This window comes from Rhagoletis zephyria, unplaced genomic scaffold (genome assembly GCF_001687245.7).
Source record: "Rhagoletis zephyria isolate East Lansing unplaced genomic scaffold, Rhagoletis_zephyria_1.1 Rzeph_scaffold_01271, whole genome shotgun sequence".
In the NCBI taxonomy this organism is placed as follows: domain Eukaryota; kingdom Metazoa; phylum Arthropoda; class Insecta; order Diptera; family Tephritidae; genus Rhagoletis; species Rhagoletis zephyria.
The window spans coordinates 46,347-64,735 of record NW_016158355.1 but is presented as its reverse complement, the minus strand read 5'-3'; the positions used below and the strand labels follow the sequence as shown (position 1 = coordinate 64,735).

The window sequence follows — 18,389 nt, the reverse complement described above, 5'->3', positions numbered from 1 at the left end:
TATTTTATTCTACTTTTATTCTATTTTAAAACTACATACTGCTAGCTTAGAAATTATATTTTAATGCAAGAAGAAAGAACATTTAGAAACATCTAAAAGATCGAACCAGCTGCATAGTCTATGGATAAAAACTTCCAAATCTCGTGTATATATAAGCGAGTCATTTCAGCATGCTACTGTGGCTGCTTTCGTCACTGCCGTGCGCTGTGATTTCTTACCGTATCTATTCAGTGATACGCAAATTTGCTACTCACAGATGCCAAGCAATACAAAAACTTTTCATTTCAAATCTAGATCTTAGGTGAACTAGTTTGAAACTATAGAAAAAGGGATACAAAGCGATCTAGATCTCATCTGTCGAGTTTAGAACTGGTTCGGAACTATCGACTGGTAGAACCAAAACTGAAAAATTTTTTCTTGCTACTTCTTTAAAAGCGACAGTTAGGAAAAACAATATTTATTTATATTCATTAATTTTTTTATCTTACTGTCGGTTTCACGAAATCAATTTAAGTGAAAAATTATTTTTTCTGTCAGTTTCCATACTAAATTCAAATAAAATAATCATTTTTCACTTAAATTGCTTTGTGAAACTGAATATTACAATTTGTCAATTAAAACTCTATTAACTGAAACGAGAGTGTCAAACAAATGCATACACGAAAAATTTTTAAAAGATCTCATTAAAAAGTTGAAAATTTGCACGAAAATTTATTGAATTTTTCTACGTTTTGCACAGGCTTTAGAAATAAGAGTTTTACGTTTTTTGTTCCAATGTAAACTATATTTTTATAAAAAACTAGGGAAAACAATTAAAACAAAAAATGGAGCACTGTGAAAAATTCTCTGTGCCAATTTGTATGTATACAAGGCGCTTCAAATCGGCTGTGAATTCTATCTTTTCAAGCTAATGCCGATTTCGTTTCTACCGAAAAATGCAACCTTCTCGTTGCTCTCTGCGCACAAACACTAACAAGAGGGGGATGGGAAGGCAACATTTTTTGTAGAAACGAAATCGCCATAAGTCTTGACAACTGCAATATTATCGTAAGATTTTGATTTCCATCCTTTTATTTCTTTATAAATCTGTTGTTTATTTAATTAGGTTAAGTTTTCAGAAACGTATCTAGTAATAAGTTCAAAGATTTTCTGTTATTCGACTTTTTGCATTGAATTTTTTTATGAAATACGGCACTGCAAAAGACTATGTCTTAATTGTGTTTTAATAATAAACTTAACTAAACAATACTTTGTTAGTGAGATTTTAAGCTTTAATTTTTTAAATAGTTTTTGTAATATATTGAAGTTACTTTACGTTTAAAACTTTTTTATTTCTTTATTGAACAAATATGGCAAATTTTTATGTGAGTGGCAACGCTGGCTAGCATGCCAAAGGAAAATTAACACGAACTATTCATGTTTCTAAATTCTCTAGAACCGAACCAATTCGGTGCTAGTGCGTTTCCTCACGGGATACATTTGTATGTGTAAATAAGTATGTACCATGTACAACATATGCGCGTAAAAGTTGAGAGTATGTACCAGTGAGTGTATGTGCGCCAGTGAGTGATGGAGCACACGAAATGCTACCAGGGATGCCGTTTGGATCTAAATAGATCCAATTGAATACATTTTTAGACGAATTTTTGCGGGATACTTATTTTTACCTTCCTTTTATTAGCTCGGGATGTAACTATGTAATATCGATGCGCCTAAAAGATGCAGCGATTTCTATTCTCAAGTTACATACGGTATGTAATAGGGAGGTTTTAGTTTTTTAAACTATAAGTTTATTTCCTATCAGTATAAATGTGGATACTTTTTTAAATAGGCAAAATTTTATATTTTCTATAAAGTTTTTTTTCGTTAAAAAATCGATTTTCATTAATGACGTTTTTTAAATGTTTTAAAAATCGCTACTTGACCGTGAAATTAGAGCATTTTATATTTTGTGAACGAAACAATGAACATATGAAGAGATCTCACCAAAGCAGTGTAAGGCGCAATTGTTTAGTTAGCTAAAAAAGATGCTTTAAGCAAGATCTTAATATATATATATAAGAAAATATATCTCTTTCATATCACATATTTTCATTTGTTAAGTTAAAAAGAAAGAAGATCTCAATGTAGTTTAAATACACTGTTCAAAAAACAAAATCTGATTTATTTAAGGAAATTTTTATGAATTTTACTGAAAATACTTTAAATACACTCTAAATTTTGTTTATTTATTTGCGCATATTAAGGGCCAGTTTTTCAGTGCACGGCCGTGGTTTAAACTAAGTTTAAACGCCCGATCTGGCTGGTTTAAACTAAGATCAGCCAATCAAATGCCAGCCAGCTGTTCAATTTAAACTCAGTTTACTTAATCTAAGTTTACACTGGCACTGAAAAACCGGACCTAATAGAGCTAACTATTTTCCTCTTTTAATGTGTGCAAGTTGGCACACCGCGTAATAAAATTAAACACTGCCTGTTTACTTTAACATACCAAATTTGTCGCAGAGGGGAAAATAACACATAAGATGTTTAAAATAGAGTAAATGTAATCCCCTAATGTTTATTATTTGAAGGAAATGTATTTTTAGTTTAAACATTTTTGCAACTTTAAACATTTCATGTGTATATTTTAAAGATCTCAAGTTCAAAATCAAATACTGAACATCTTATACGTATGTATATTTATACAGATTCCTGTTGAAAAATAGATACTTTTCATTAGTAGTTTTACACACACTTTTTAGAGTGTACAGGTACAAATGTAACATATTAATTACTATTTATTATACTTACTTTGCAAAATACTTATGCATAAAAAATTGTATTTATAAATTGAAATAACAAATGTTTGATTTTATGAAATATAAAAATATATATACACGTATTCCAAGTCCTTAGGATGGGTTAAATTATGTATTTTTCTTGAAAATGTTTGGCCTTCTTACAAATTATGAGATGGATACGTAAAAAAAGAAGAATGGATACATTTGGATACATTTTTGGCTTGGTCGGTGATACATTTTCTTGGGACGGCGCGGCAACACTGAATGCTACTATCTCACTGTCTATATGTCTGCCTTAAGACGGTCAATGCGACTAAGTGTGATACCCTGAAACTTGTTTTCACACTGGAAGCTGGTTGATTTCGTGATGGCAACGCACTTTTTATAGTTTTATTGATTTCCTTTGTTATGGGGAGATTTGCAGTGCAAAATTAAATGAATGCTACTGTACTATTTTTTTTTGTGTTATTACGATCCCCCTCTCTTGACACTTATTATATTCTAATTTAGTTAAGAATACACACACATGCTTTAGTGTTTCATTGTTTGTATGGTACTTTGGAAAAACGAATACACCTTTCCCGACATGTTCCCTCGAGCAAAGATGAAACACTGCGAATATACCGACACCCACATTTTATATCACTGAAGCAATTGTGGTGCAATGGGGTATAGTAAGGCTTTTGGGTAGGCAGTGGCAGTTGCTCGTGTGGAGCGGCTAAGGTCTGATATGGCCACCATCCAAGTAATGGAGCAAGGAAAGATTCACATACGGCCTTGGAACGTCTGCCACGTAAAAACGGAAAAATTTGGTGTTGCATGTGTAGTGAGAGAGAAAGAGGAAGAGACCTTGTCGTCGGGTACTGTCGTTCCCCCAGTGGACGAGCATGTCACCATAGCCCGCATACAATTTCGAAATTTTTCAACAATTTTGCCGACGGAAGGGTGTGGCGTTCAAAAGATTTCTTATAGCAGCGGTTGGAGCGCACCAACAGCCACTTGCGTGTTACTATATCGGAATCGTGCTGGGCGAAACCGATCCAGACTTAGCCGGGGCCCAAAACATGGTAGTCTGTAGCAAGAGGTTCCAGCATAATATTATCCATCAAGCGACATGGCTGTCTCCTGTTCGAAAGACGAGAAACCAAATCGATCATGTTGTTATACACGGAAGGCACTCGTCCGTATTTTGGCCGTAACTATGATCCGAGTGCCAAGCAATGACACACGAATCGCAAACTTGTTCCAACCAAGGGAGCCAATTACGAAATTGCGAATGCGGCTAATCTAAATGCCTGAGGGCTCGTCAGGGTTAGTCAGGAAATCGCGCAGGTTGAACAGTCTACAGTCTTAGAAAGTGCTGAGATGATTCCACCTCATCGTCCTCATGACAGCTGACACAAAACGGTTCAGGTAAGATTCCGCGTGAATACCAATCGCACAAGGGCCTGTCAGCACCCTAACCCATAGCGAAAGCTATGACTTCGCAAGCGCCAGGACATTCTTTGACCGCGCTTACGTCATAGTTTTAGTCCAGTGCTTGCTGAGTTTACATGAGGCACAACTGTAGAAAAGTGAACCGCAGGCGGACAGAGCTGTTCCCAGCTGCTCCACACCCCGTTATAACGCTTCAATCCCGGCACCCAAATGAGCGTGGTCACTTATTCCCTTCGAGCGCACCACCATAGCGTCCAGCGCTTATAGCCCCCTGGATATAAGCGTATATGGTTACGCTTCTAAGTGACGTCACAATCTTCAGAAATGAGTTACCCCTTCCTTTCCGCCTGAAATATACTGCAAAAGTCCGAAAGCTTGAACATAGTTCGAAGGAGACCTCCCGGCAAAAGTCACCTCCACCAACTCTACCTTCAAGTTTTGGTCCGTCCGTGAAGAAGTCCACCGCCCCCTTTATATATTAGTGACTCTATGTTATCGTTTTCGGGAAATTGTATTTCCTATGCCCATTTGATACTAGTATCGATACCTGTATGGCATCGTACTGTATTCAAACCGTATAAACACAGTAAATATATAGCGTAACGACTTTGATTTGTTTCTATTTCTGTTTTTCTGCCTTTACGCAGAAAAGTAAAGTATGGAATCACATTACCAAGATTGACAAAAGCTCGGCTTAGTGTTTAAGAATCTGAAATTTTCGTACATAGAACCAATTTAAAGAAGGATTTACTGATTTTCTGATGAAAGCTAGTTTTTATATTTGGTTTATTACGCACTGCAGTCGTTAAAGATTTCTTGTTAATTTTCATTAACTGCTTCATTCACCTTATGTCAAAAATTTGTTGATCAAAAGGATAAAATATCGATATTTTGTTTCCGGTACCACTACCAATATTTGTATCGATACTTAACTTCTGATACATCATTTGATACTGGTATCGATACTTTTATGGTATCGCAACATCCCTATGTAGCAGTATAAGGTAACCACCCCTTTTTACCTTCTTCTCTCAATATTAGGCTTTCATGACAGCTTGCTATCCACGCTTAGGCCTAAGTACTTGAACCTGCCGGAGAGCTGCAGGCGGACACTCCGATGTAAAAGCCACATCGGAAACCCTATAATAGTAATAATAAATTGGTCGGTAACTGGGCTCGAACCCAGGTCTGCGGAATGGTAGTGCGCGCTGTTAACCACTACACCACAGGGGCCGGTAACTTATAGCTCGTAACAGTACTTCTAAAGTTAATTTTTGTATTTGTAATTTTTGCCAATGTTTTCTTTGTATTATAGTCACACTTATGTACATTGCAGGCTTTTTATACCCGAGCGCACTTGTGCACAAGGGTATATTAATTTTGTTCACATAACGGTTGTTTGTAACAGCCAAAACGAATCGAGATGGATATAGACAAATGTATACATAAATGCTCAGAATGAATAGAGAAATCGATTAAGCCATGTCTGTCTGTCCGTCCGTCTGTCCGTCTGTCCGTCCGTCCGTGTACACGATAACTCGAGCACAAAATTGAGATATCTCAACGAAATTTGGTATGTAGGTTTCCGTTAATTCAAGGTACGTTGGTATTGAAAATGGGCGTAGCCACGCCCACTTATGGTTACATGTGTATATCTTGGTAACCGCTGCACCAATTTCTTCCAAACTTGGCACAGTTGTTGGCCTTGGTACAGCATACTAAATCGCCGAAAATTTCGAAAAATCGGGCAATAACCACGCCCACATCCCATATAACGGTAATTTAGAGAAATACAAAATCTTCGATAAATCAGTAAATATTAAAGCTAATTTATTCAAAATTGATGCTTGCAACAATTCTTTACCAAGAAATACGTTTATGGTAAAATTTTGGAAAATGGGCGTGGCACCGCCCACTTATGATCACATATATGTATATCGGTAACCGTTCTACCAATTTGTACCAAACTCGGTATTTTTATTGTGCTTGCCACATAAAAGCAAAACGTTGAAAATTATTGAAATCGCACTAAAATAACGGCCGCTTTTCATATAACGGTAAATTTCAGAAATGCTTAAAACTGCAATATTTCGAAATTTAAGGACGCTAATTTACTCAAAATTGATACACCCCGGCTTACCATCTAGCGGTAGGTTTCGGAAAGGTGAAAAAACATATATTTAATACTTGCGCCGGGTATTTAATGTTCGGCTCAACCCGAACTTAGACTTTCTTACTTGTTTCCTTTTGGAATAAAATGTTCGGAACACCTACGACACACTCACGTTTCGAATCAACAATGCATGGCAACGGCAACAATGCATGGTATGTACAGTCAGTGTCAAATGTAAGTGTACACCTTGTTCTAATATAATATTCACAATTATTTTCATGAAAATTAAATATTTATGAAAATATAGTTCGTTCTATAGCATAAACCTTATAAATAAAAGTTTCACACTTTATATAAAATAGATTTTGATCACGCGTTATATGGAAGAAAACGCGGAACATCCTCCACAAAAAAATCTAAAAAATCAACAGTAATTTTAACGACTTGAAATTTTCTAGAAATTCTGAATAGAAATGTTAATGAAAACTTTCTGAATTTTTATGAACCTTATATAAAGTGTGAAACTTTGATTTATATGGTTTATGTTATTTTTCATGAAAATAATTGTGAATATTACATTAGAACAAAGTGTACACTTACATTTGGCACTGATTGTAACTATGCTTTTGTACTTGAAAGTTTATTCCGGCAAAAAACAATAATAAATATAAACGCGATTTCACGCGTCTTGAAACTCGTACTTTGTCCTACTCAAATTTAATGAGCTATAAAAGTGCACATCAATTTTTCTAAAAATTCGGAATAAAAAGTTTAAAACTTTTTACAGAAATTGCTAAAATTTTTTGAAGTTTTATAAAATTTGTAAAAAGGTTTGAAATTCAGATTTATATGGTGCTTGTTACATAATGCCTTAGGCTTTTCTAAAAAATAATAAACATTAAATAAAGAAAAGAAAAATAACCAAAACTGGTCAAAATTTCACTTAACTGAATCAGCTTGCCACAAGTGTACATATACATATGTATTTTTTATTTGTAACGTTTTTATCAAAATATATTGTTCTTCAGGCGTCCAACTTTTGAATCTTACCTGGGGTAAATATCCTCCAGTTGAAACAGTCCTGCCAAGCTAAATGTTCATCTGGTAACCCTAAGTAGGGGCCTTCCCCGACATGCAAACAATACCAGTTCCGTATTGTGGGGATGACTGCGCTGCCGCAGGTGACCTCCCAGCTAGTTACCAAGTTCAGGTAACTTTCAATCAATGAATCAAATTAAAAAGAGTATCTAAAAATCCTCCCCTAACCATAAGTGCCACATCATCTGCATAGGTGACCACCCGACATCCCGATTTTTCTAGTTCCTACAGAAGATCGTTTTCAACCGCGACCCAGAGCAGGATCTCCACCGGCGTGCGGAATGCCCCTATTGACTCTACGCAGATGGGAAGCCCTCCGCCACGACAGTTTCGTCGCGAAGTAAGCTTTAAATAAGCCCTATTAGGTTGGTTTCAACCCCCAGAGACTATTGCCCCGAAACGACATTGTCGGGGAAGGCCCCTCATGCATAATCTTTGAGTGTAGGCAACTTTAACAGTGTGTGTATATCGGATCTACCGACCGTCATTTGCAATAAGTATTTTGACCTTTCAACACTCTACCATTAGTTGAGTTTGACGACAAAGATTGATAGACTCTCCGATTTGGGTATGGCTTAGTAGAGCCGCTACAGCAACAGCAACAATAAACAGCCAGGCGTCACAGGCGAAGGTAATGAAGAAGGCAGGATCCACAGCTCTCAATGGAAGTAGAGAACAGTAATGTTGTACAAAGCTGCGATTGCAAAAAAGCTCGTCTTAAGGTTGATGTAGCACGATATAATGGATCAAAGTAGGAAGTATCGCATTCCTAAAATGAAAGCTTTACTATACATAGGCGAGATCGGCCTATAGGTCTACAAATGAAAAACTAGTAACCTTTGCGGCATTTGTAGAAACCACAGAGCGACTGCTTTCTTAAACTTCTTTGGAACCGATAATACTGCACTATGATCTGGCGACTACTATTTGCTGGTCAAAAGTCGAGAAGTAACCAAATTTATTTTAAACTTAGTGTTTGGGGGTTCGAATATGATGCCAGATTTTTGAAATTCAAAATGGCCGATACAATACGGCGACCAAATTTTATAATTTTTCTTTTTCACCAAAAAGTTATACATAAGGGGGTTTTCGCTGATTTCGAATCCAATGTCAGATTTTTGGAATCTATAATGGTGGATCCAATATGGCGACCAAATTTTATAATTATATGCGTACCGATTTTGAGTGAACTATGCTTTATTCACTATGCAAACTTAAAATGCAAACATCTTGCGAAAATTACCTAATCTAGAAATTAAATTTGCGTGTTTCGGCGTTTTTTTTGTGTCATTTTAGCTAACCTACAGTGTAATTGGTGTGAAAGACGCCCTTTAGAGGAAAATTAAAACTGTTTTGAATAAATACATATGTATATTCAATGTATTCGAAAAACTATAAACGTATGTATTTAAATATGCTTCAGCCTCAGTAAGCCCGCGATAAACATGCCGCTTGTTTATGTGAATTCAAATGTTGTGGCACCATGTGGCTATCTAAGTACAAATTCTGAATCAAAACTTCAAGTCGGTTATCGTCATCCAGCAGCAATAAAACGTTATATTTATGAACTAGTGAACCCGCATGGCGTTAAAATGCCCAAAACTTAATTTCAAAAACACAAAAAACATTCCAAATGTTATTCAGAGTTAAAAGAGATCCGTGTGCCAGTTAAGAGCAGTCTAGCATAGTGCAATTTTTAGTTTCATCAAATTTCAAATCACCCTATATCGATGAAAAAAGTTCATAATTAAAAAATAAAAACTTTTCCACACATCTACAGGTAAGGTCTTTAATTTCACCTGTAGATAATTTTTGAAGCTCCCTTTCAAAAGTATTCCCACACTAAAATCTTCTTAAATCTCTTTCGTCTGACATTATGATACAAATGTATTTCAATATACTGAAGAAATAATTTGAATTTGATTGTTCGAACAAATGGCAGCCCTCCTAAATAAATGTATAATTTGAATGTATCTTTTTACACACGTAGCAACCCTTTTCAAACATTCCAAATGATCTACCTAAAGATTTCTTAACATCCTTTCGTTTGACTACGGTATTTTTATATTTCATATACTTTGTATTACTTAATTGAGTTAGACCTTTCAAACAGATGGCAGCCCTCTTCAAAATTATTTTCAAGCTTAATCCTTGTTAACTCTCCTTCGCCTGACATCGCGATATATATTTTAATTAACTGATTAATTAAGTGGAATTTGATTTTTTAAACATGTGGCAAGTACAGTTCAGGAATAAAAGTACAGTTCAGAAATAAAAGTATTTCAAATTTCAATTTTCGATTGATACCCATATTTTAATAATTCATTAAACTTATTGAATAATTTGAATATAACTTTTTAAACAGGTGGCAGTTCTCTTTCAACACCTCAAAAATATTCTTAGCGTTCAAACTAATGATTTCTTAACACTCCTTCGTTTGACATGAATATTTTGATGTTTCATATAACTTGTGTATAAGTAAACTAAATTCGACATTTCAAGCAGGTGGCAATCCTCTTCAAAATATTTTCAAACTACTACTTTCTGAAACCCCTATAGTTTAGTACCCATATGGTAATACATATTTTTCTTACCTAATATGATTTTTTAAACAGCTGGCAACCCTCTTAGTTCAGCTAAGAAACAAAGCTTTTCAAAACCTTTTCGGTTGATACCCATTTTGTAATAATTGATTTATTTATTTTTTAATGAATTGAATATAAGTTATTAAAGGTGGCAACTCTTATCTAAAAAGTTAAAACTTATTGCACATACAGTCCAAGCCTTTTAATTTGACACGATATTCATGCGTCCAACTTGTTTCCGCGTTGGACGGATATATTGGACCTAGGTAGAACTAGTTTAGCCTTGGAAAAACTAGTTTGTCCTGGGATCGGGTTTGGCCGGTAACATATATATAGATAAGGTCAAAAGGAAAAGTTTAGAGGCTATTCATATCGAATTTCTCAAAAAAAAATTATGGGACACTAATATACATACATATGTGCTATAAAGGAAGGTTTGATGCAATACTAAAAGAGAAAGATAATGGACACTAGAATTTAAATTAATGGCGGTGTAGCATTTATTAACTGGAACCGGAAAATACATTTTCTTCAAAATTACTACTTTATCTGCATTTTTGCACTAAAAAATTTAATATAATCAAATAAAAGTTCAGAAATCAGGCTCAACTGGTCTCTTGCAAATATCGTAAGCTTTCATAAAAAAAAAATAAAAATTAATCAAATTAAGTGAAAAATGAAGGCTCCAGTGAATTACGAACACTAAATACCAGTTTTCAACCACTGTGCAGGAGGTGATTTATTGTTCTCTTTCAGTGGAACTGGAAACTCAGCGTGCAACACGATCCTGGGCACAACCTTCCCTGTACTTTATAGATTGTACAAAGATTATGGATTAAATAGCAACCCTTAAGTGGGGTGCGAAACTAACTGGCGAAGGTTTTCATTATATTTTATAAGGGGCATTTTTATTGTTTTATATTCTGCGTTTAAAAATTTACATATCTCTGAAAAATGCAGAGAGGACAGTTTAAGAAATAAAGGACAAAAGGCGTCCTTTATTTTGAAAAAAAACTATAAAGGACAGGGGGTTAAAATAAAGGACTGTCCTTTGAAATAAAGGACGGATGGCCACCGTAGCGATATGTATATTATGAGTTCTTATTAAGCAGTATTAGCATTGTCCCACCTATGACAAAAAAAGCTAAAAGTTGTTATATATATTTAATTACAGAAGTTCAGATTTTGTTTCGTGTTTGTTTCATAACGTTAGAAATTCATTGCAAACATTTACCACAATTGCATTTTCGTTTCCACATAGTTGGTTAAGAATCATTCAACAGTGAAGCATATCCCACCCGTGTCAGCTACGGGAGGGACAGTTGTCAGAGGTGGGTTTACAATAAGTCTGATGGAAGCAAATGGGTCAAAAAAAAATCTTGAAACTCAACGGTAATTTTTTGCCATTTTAATCTTGTACTTTATTCTACTATAATTCATTGGGCTACAAAACTGCACTCAGAATCTTTCTAGGAAATCTAATCAAAGAAGCTCGAAATTTTTATGAGAGTTTGTTGAATTTTTTGAATATTGTACATAGTTCGTAATTTGGATTTACACAGGTTTTGTTAGAGAATGAACTATAATTTTATAAAAAATAACCAAAAACGGTAAAACTTGTCAAAATGTGGTGCAGCTATAATTATTATGCACATACATATGTATGTGTGTATGTTTGCTAAAAATTTGACTATATAATCCATAAATCACTCGGTTTTTTGGAATAAAGCTATAACTCAAGATGTGAAAAAATTAGAAAAGGCGGCTTTGATGTTTTTAATCAGGTTTTGCTCTCGAAAACAAATTACTTAATTTGATTCCCTACTAAAGATCTAAAGATTTTTGTTTTCTTTTTGTATTTGCTAAGAAAAGTCGGAAATTCAAAGGATGGCAAATTTTCTTCTTATGCGCCACCGTTAACAGATATAAGTTGTGTTTTCGTATTCTTCAGCAAAAAAATGTCCATTAACTTGCCAGTAACCAAATTTCGGAGAGTAGTGCTGGATTTCCACTAGGGATTAAATGGCAAAAATGACAAAGTCGGGCATTGACAAATAATCGTCTCATTGCATTAAAAAAAAATTATCATTAAGTTCATTTCCACATGGCATTTTTTCAAATTACATAAGGGGTATTCTCTGAGTGTTGCAAAGCCCTTGCATGGTGCACAGATTGCACGGATTGCACGGTTAAAACCGGTTTTCGTATGGGACAGCTTTGCAAACCGTGCAATCCGTGCACCGTGCAAGGGCTTTGCAAGACTCAGAGAATACCCCTATACATTTTTTGTTATTTCAATGCCTAGTAGAAATTTGGCATAAGCCAATATTTACTACCAATGAGAGAAATATTCAAGAAAGTACGAAAACGCAAAACCAGCAAGAAGTTACAAGTTTGATGAACAGCTGATTAATTTGTTATTTTCCGACGCAACTTTCTAATAAAAATAGTATTTCCCATTTTAATATATATTTAAATAAGTTTATTTTATCAATTGCAACTCTAAAAGTAATGTAATGGTAATGGTAATGGCTTTGTTTATTTTCTTTTCTAGCAGATAATTATCAGGAAGAAGAAGAATGAGAAAATTTAAAGAATTACGCTCACAGAGGGCGAAACAACGAAAAAGTAAAGAAACGCAAAACTAGCAGAAACTAGAAAGTACTCAGCTGATCGGTGTATTTAACTATTGAAAATATTTGGCGCTAATTTTCGTTTATCCATTTTGACAGCTAGCAGAAATTAGCAGGAGAGCCAAAGAAAGAAGAGCGTAAGAACGAGAGAGAGCTGCTAGTTTCTGCTAGTTTTTTGGGTTAAGAAACGCTTTCCAGCAGAAATGAGTGATAATTTGTGATAATTATCTGTTAAGAAACAAATCTAATGTGAATTGCATTAAGCATCATGTCATCAGCTGCTTCTCTTACTAGCAAATAGTAGGTTTGTATAGTAACTTCTCCAGTAAAATATTGCAGCGAGAGCGTAAAAGCAAAATAGAGCGTAAAATTGAGAAGAGAAAACTAGCAGAAAAAGTTATTGAACACAAAACTAGTAAAACCTTGCAAGTGAATAGTTGTTGCACTGTTTTGACATTCTGCTGTAAACATTTTACTATTTATAAATCAGTTTTAAACTCTTTGTGTTACACAGTTCAGTACATCATTAATATTTTGATTTCCACTCATTATACTTTTGTTTGTGCTAAACCAATTCAACAAATGGCGGCTTTTGACATTTATTCTTCTTCTGTTGGCTAATTTCTGCTAGTAAAAATTTCACTAGCAGCTCTCCCGTGTTGTTACGCTCTCGATTCAATGCTCTCTTGCAAATTTTTTGGGTTAATATACACTTTCTCAGTAAAAAAATTGCAGGTTCCAGTACAAATTGGTACTGACTATTGGTTACTATACAAACCTAGTTACTAGAAAAAATTTATCCAGTAAAACTTGCAAGTGCAGCTGTCATTTTTGCTCTCTCTCAATTCTCTCTCTTTTGCTGGTTTCTTGCAAGTTTTTGCGTACGAAAACGCCTTACAGTAAAAACCAGTAAAATTAGTACTGGATTTTACTAGATAGTGTGTACGCGAGCAGGGCTATAGTCTTGCGACTTTTGTGATATTACATTTTCGCATCGTTAACTAAAAAAAAGTTAGGTTTATGACCTTACTCCAGCAAGCAAACGAAACATGTGTACTCTTAATAGTATCACTACAAGTTTTTTTTTTAAGTTTTATCATTTTAATTTTTTTTACAAAATCTGGCAGCTAAAACAAAGCGTTGAGAGACTAACGAAATAAAGGAAATGTGTTACACATTTGCATTACATAATTCCCAATTCAAGATACAAGATAAACACGTGTAGGTACATATGTATGTTCTTAGGTATTACAACATTTTGACTGGATAATGAAATGCTATTTCAACGTCGTATTTAGGTATGTATGTATGTACATACATACTTACATATGTATGGATGCAACTATGTAATCCAACCGTTACTTACCTGACAGGTCAGCAGTTAAACAAGTTAAATTAAATAACACAACGCGTTTATTTAAAGATTTATACCATATTTATATATATTAAAGAGCCGTGTCCATGCGCATGTTCATATTTACAAAACGTACGTACATAAATATGTACCTACATATGTATGTATATATTAATCATTAACGAACAATTGGCAAGAAAATAGAAAACTAATAAGAAATTCTAATTTAACTACATTTAATCGATTTGTAGCTTTTACATTTTACGCAATAAGTCCCTTCCGCCCTTGTTTTAAAGCACAATGTACTATATTTCACTATTTACAGGTAATTCAATGTTTTCCACTTGACAAACAAGACCATTACAGCAAATGTTTTTGTAAACAGTCTCGGATTTGGTGACACCTCAACAGCTGAGCTGAGTGTTGTCAACGCATATCAGCAAAGTGAACTGTACAGTATTTTACCCAAATACAAATGTACATAAATCAGTACTCTGGATTACTATAAAAAAGCATAAATTAAAGTTAAGACTATTTGGAGATGCATTTAAACATACTTCCATTTAATGAAATACTTGAAATATATTTACCTACCAAACGTATTAACAGGGATGTCTGTTTGTAAAATGTGTAGCAACATTGCATTAAACTAAACTATTTGAGCGCCATCTGGTTGTGACCGTTCTCAAAATTAACCTTTGAAAAGTAAATAAAAATTGCACAAACCAATTTCAAGTCACAATCAGTTAAAAGAATCTCGAGCAAAACCAAAAATCAGCTTCCTAATTTTATTCTTAATATTTTTTTTTTTTTTGAACCATGAAAAAGTATCTGTGAAGTGCAGAAGGACAGCGTATTGAATGAAAAATTTCATTCAGACAAAATTCAGAAAATGCCAAAAGTATTCGTTTCACAAACAATTTTGGTACTTGTGTGTACATTAGTGTTGTCAACATTTTCTAAGATATTTATGGTACTTTTTCAAAAAAAAAATGGAAAAAAAATAATACACTTCAAATATATATGAAGGGGTTAGAATCGAAAGGATCTAAGTTGATCTGAAATTTTTTTGAGATAACTAAGGTTAAATTTGATGACTTATTGTAAATTCTGGGCAAATGCATTTAAAATGATTCTTGCCTAAATGAATGCAGGTTAAATAACTAATTCAAAGAATGTTTACTCTTTGTCGCCAAATAAACACTATATTTAACTATACAAATATGAGTATAACTTATATTTAAAAAAAAAGTCACTTAAACCCTTATGATTCTAACCCCTTCATATGGTATTTTATTTAAAAGAAAAAGTAAAAACGATTTTCAAGTGGTTTTCCATCTTCCTGTGAATGCCGAATTTGTTGGAATAGAGAGTAGAAATGAAATAATTTTAAGTAGGGATGTGCTGGGCATCCGGTAGATATCCGAAATCCGGCTTATCCGGCCGATTTTCTGTTATCCGACTATCCGGCCGGATACTAGCTAAAATCCGGCCGGATTTCCGAATTTTGTTTTTGAAAGATTCCATTTAAAGATCTAGTTCAAAAATTTATTTTTATTTTTATAATCCAATTAGCGCTGCATTTCTTTATTCATTCTGAACGTTTGGAAAAAACTTTTTTGTTTACTTAGGCACTCTGCACATTAAACGCCTAGTCAGAGTAGTGTAATCGTTCCGGCGTACTAAAGTATGAAGCTTTTATACCGAACACATGTAATTCAATGAAGCTCTGTATATTACGATTCATAATCATGTTTTCGCCTAATCATAAAAACTTCATGAATCGAAGCGCCCAACATTGTAAGGCGCTTGCCGTTTTGATATCGGCATTTGTTTACTTTTTTGTGCTCGAAATAAAAATTATTTGTCATTTCAGTAGATAATAATTGAAAATTAATGATTTTGTGCTAAAACTCGTGCCAATTGTATTAAGCCATAAACGTGTATGCAATATTTTATTGCAGAAATTTCGCGGAAGTGTATTAGTGAGAAAGACCGGCCAGAAAATGTGTAATGTGCGCGCAGGCAGGGTTTACGCAGGGCGCCCAAGTGTGCAGAAGTCGAGTCGTCATGCATTCGTTTTGACATGACAAAACGATTACTCTACTATGATTAGGCGCGTAATGTGCGGATTGCCTTATTCTTTAGAACGTTCCTGATGATCCCCCTTATTCTAGAACCCGAATTTTCGTAATTCGTAGCTACGCTAAGAAAAAAATGTGGAATCGTGAAAAATCACCATCTCTATCGAAAACCAGAAACCAGAAATCGAAAAAATTAACATAAAAGTGTAAAAATTTCTTGGAATCAATAAATTTATTTTTACTGACTCTTTTTTAAAATTTTTTATTAGGTAATTTTGAAAGTTGAGCTCATCTTGAGTTTATAGAACTTTTTATTAAACAAGTAGTTTTTAAGGAAAGAACACAACCGACTTCAATTCTCATATACAAATTTCCGTGTACCGTTAATTTCTTCATGATCCAATCATCGGATCTAAACCAAATTACAGGACGACCCTTGAGGTGTCATCTTTCCAATAAAAAAAGAATTATTGAAATCGGTTCACGTGGTCCAAAGTTATGTATTCCGACGAATTGATAACCTCCCCTTTTTTTGAAGTCGGTTAAAAATGTTTGAGTTCTGTTAATCTTATGTAAAAAAGTGCAGTTTATGAATTTTAAACCGTTTATTTATTTATTACATACTGTACATAAAACTTGCATAAATGTATTTCAAAAAGCGTATTATCTGAAGCGAATTTTTAGTATATTCCGGTGATATATCTTCAGAAATATAAAATCCCCCCCTAAAATATATTCCTGGATGCGCCCCTATTTAGGGATAACACGATACCATGGAAGTATCGATACCTGTACTTGGAAGTAGAAAGTATCGATACCTACTAAGTATCGGGCTGAAAGTATCCATACCTACTTATATCGATATTTGTACATAAATAAGAATTGTTTATAAAACACGCTATCATATATCTGTGAATTTTTGTCAAAATAACTTATGTGACGATCATTTTTGATTTTAGAAGAAAGGTACTCAATCTTTTTAAGAAAAACTTTAAGTTTTAAAACATGTCTTACTAGGATGGCCTCCCAAAAAACAAGAAAAAGGTACAAAGTCCGGTAAGTGGTTTTGTAAAAACCAAAAAAAAATTTTGTTAACAGAATTTGCTTCTTTTTTATGTATGTACAAAGAGAAAGCGATTGAGATAAAAACATATACATATGTTATAATTTATTTCCTCCAAATTAACTAATTAATAAAAGTTATCTGTATTATAACACTGGTCAACAGCATTTTTGCAAAGTAACAATGGTATATTTTTGAAAGAAGAAATAATCTTGATAAGTTTTGAAGGACAATATTATAGTGTAGTGCAGTCATTCATATGGCTAGCTTAGGGTGAAAAGTTGCTAAGTCGATTTGTAGAAATTTTACAGGAGAGAAAAACAACCTTTCAAAACATTTCCTTCAAGAATTTTGCAAAAGGTTCCGTTGCAAATTAAAAAAATTAGAATTGTTTGTGAGCTTATCGTGTTTTCTGTGCCTCTTTTGTACTTAGTAAATTTGCCTTAAATTGAATATAAACGGGAAGAAATAAAACAAGCACGATAGTTAATCCTTTTAGAGACGTTGCGTTTTTAATTTACCTTGCTTCCTATAGCCAAATATTAGTTTTCACAAAAAGTGAACTTAGATTAGATGATAATGGGTCTTTCTTTGTAGGACTTTCTTTTCGTTGGCAACTAAACTGCCAAAAATTTGTAACTGTTTCCAATAATAATTGGATTAAAAAATAAAATAAAAAAAAATAAAGTCCGGGAATAAAATTGTCACTAAATCGGGTTTCGATGCAAGTACTTTCTTTCGATACCTACTCAGTTCTTGGTTCAAAAGTATCGATACCAAAATTGCTTGGTATCGGACGAAAAGTATCGAGTATGTACTTGTATTTACTAGTATCGCTTTGTACCTACGCACAGATGAGTAGTACAACTCAGTACAACAGTTGCGAACTTTCCGCCATTTTTTCCATCATACAATTTTTCGCTACCAAAACTCAACGTGTTTTGCTCAGCCTAAACAGATGATCGAAAAGATTTACGCCGCTTATATTAAATGTACTACGCTCATAAATGGAGAGTCAGCCCTTAATAAAAATATAATGTCCTGGGTATATAAAGTAAAACTAAAAAGTTCAAAATAAAATTTATTTACATTTATTTTATATATTTGTACAACTAAGACGATTCAGTCATTTATATGTACATCAAGGAATTATAATCTTATACTAACATAATTTGCCAAGAAAAGATACAAACTAAAATATATGAGTTCTTAATGTAAACTCATATCTGTAATACTTCT

At 33.8% G+C, this 18,389-nt stretch overlaps 1 protein-coding gene across 1 annotated transcript in view; it reads right to left on the bottom strand.

Moving 5' to 3' along the window:
• Positions 1-14,393, bottom strand: part of Ctl2 (Choline transporter-like 2) — a 53,286-nt gene extending 38,893 nt beyond the window's left edge. Inside the window, exon 1 of the mRNA XM_017616783.1 lies at positions 14,016-14,393. The gene's annotated coding sequence lies outside the window, so the exon portion shown is untranslated. The remainder of the gene's footprint in view (positions 1-14,015) is intronic.
• Positions 14,394-18,389: the final 3,996 nt, after the last annotated feature.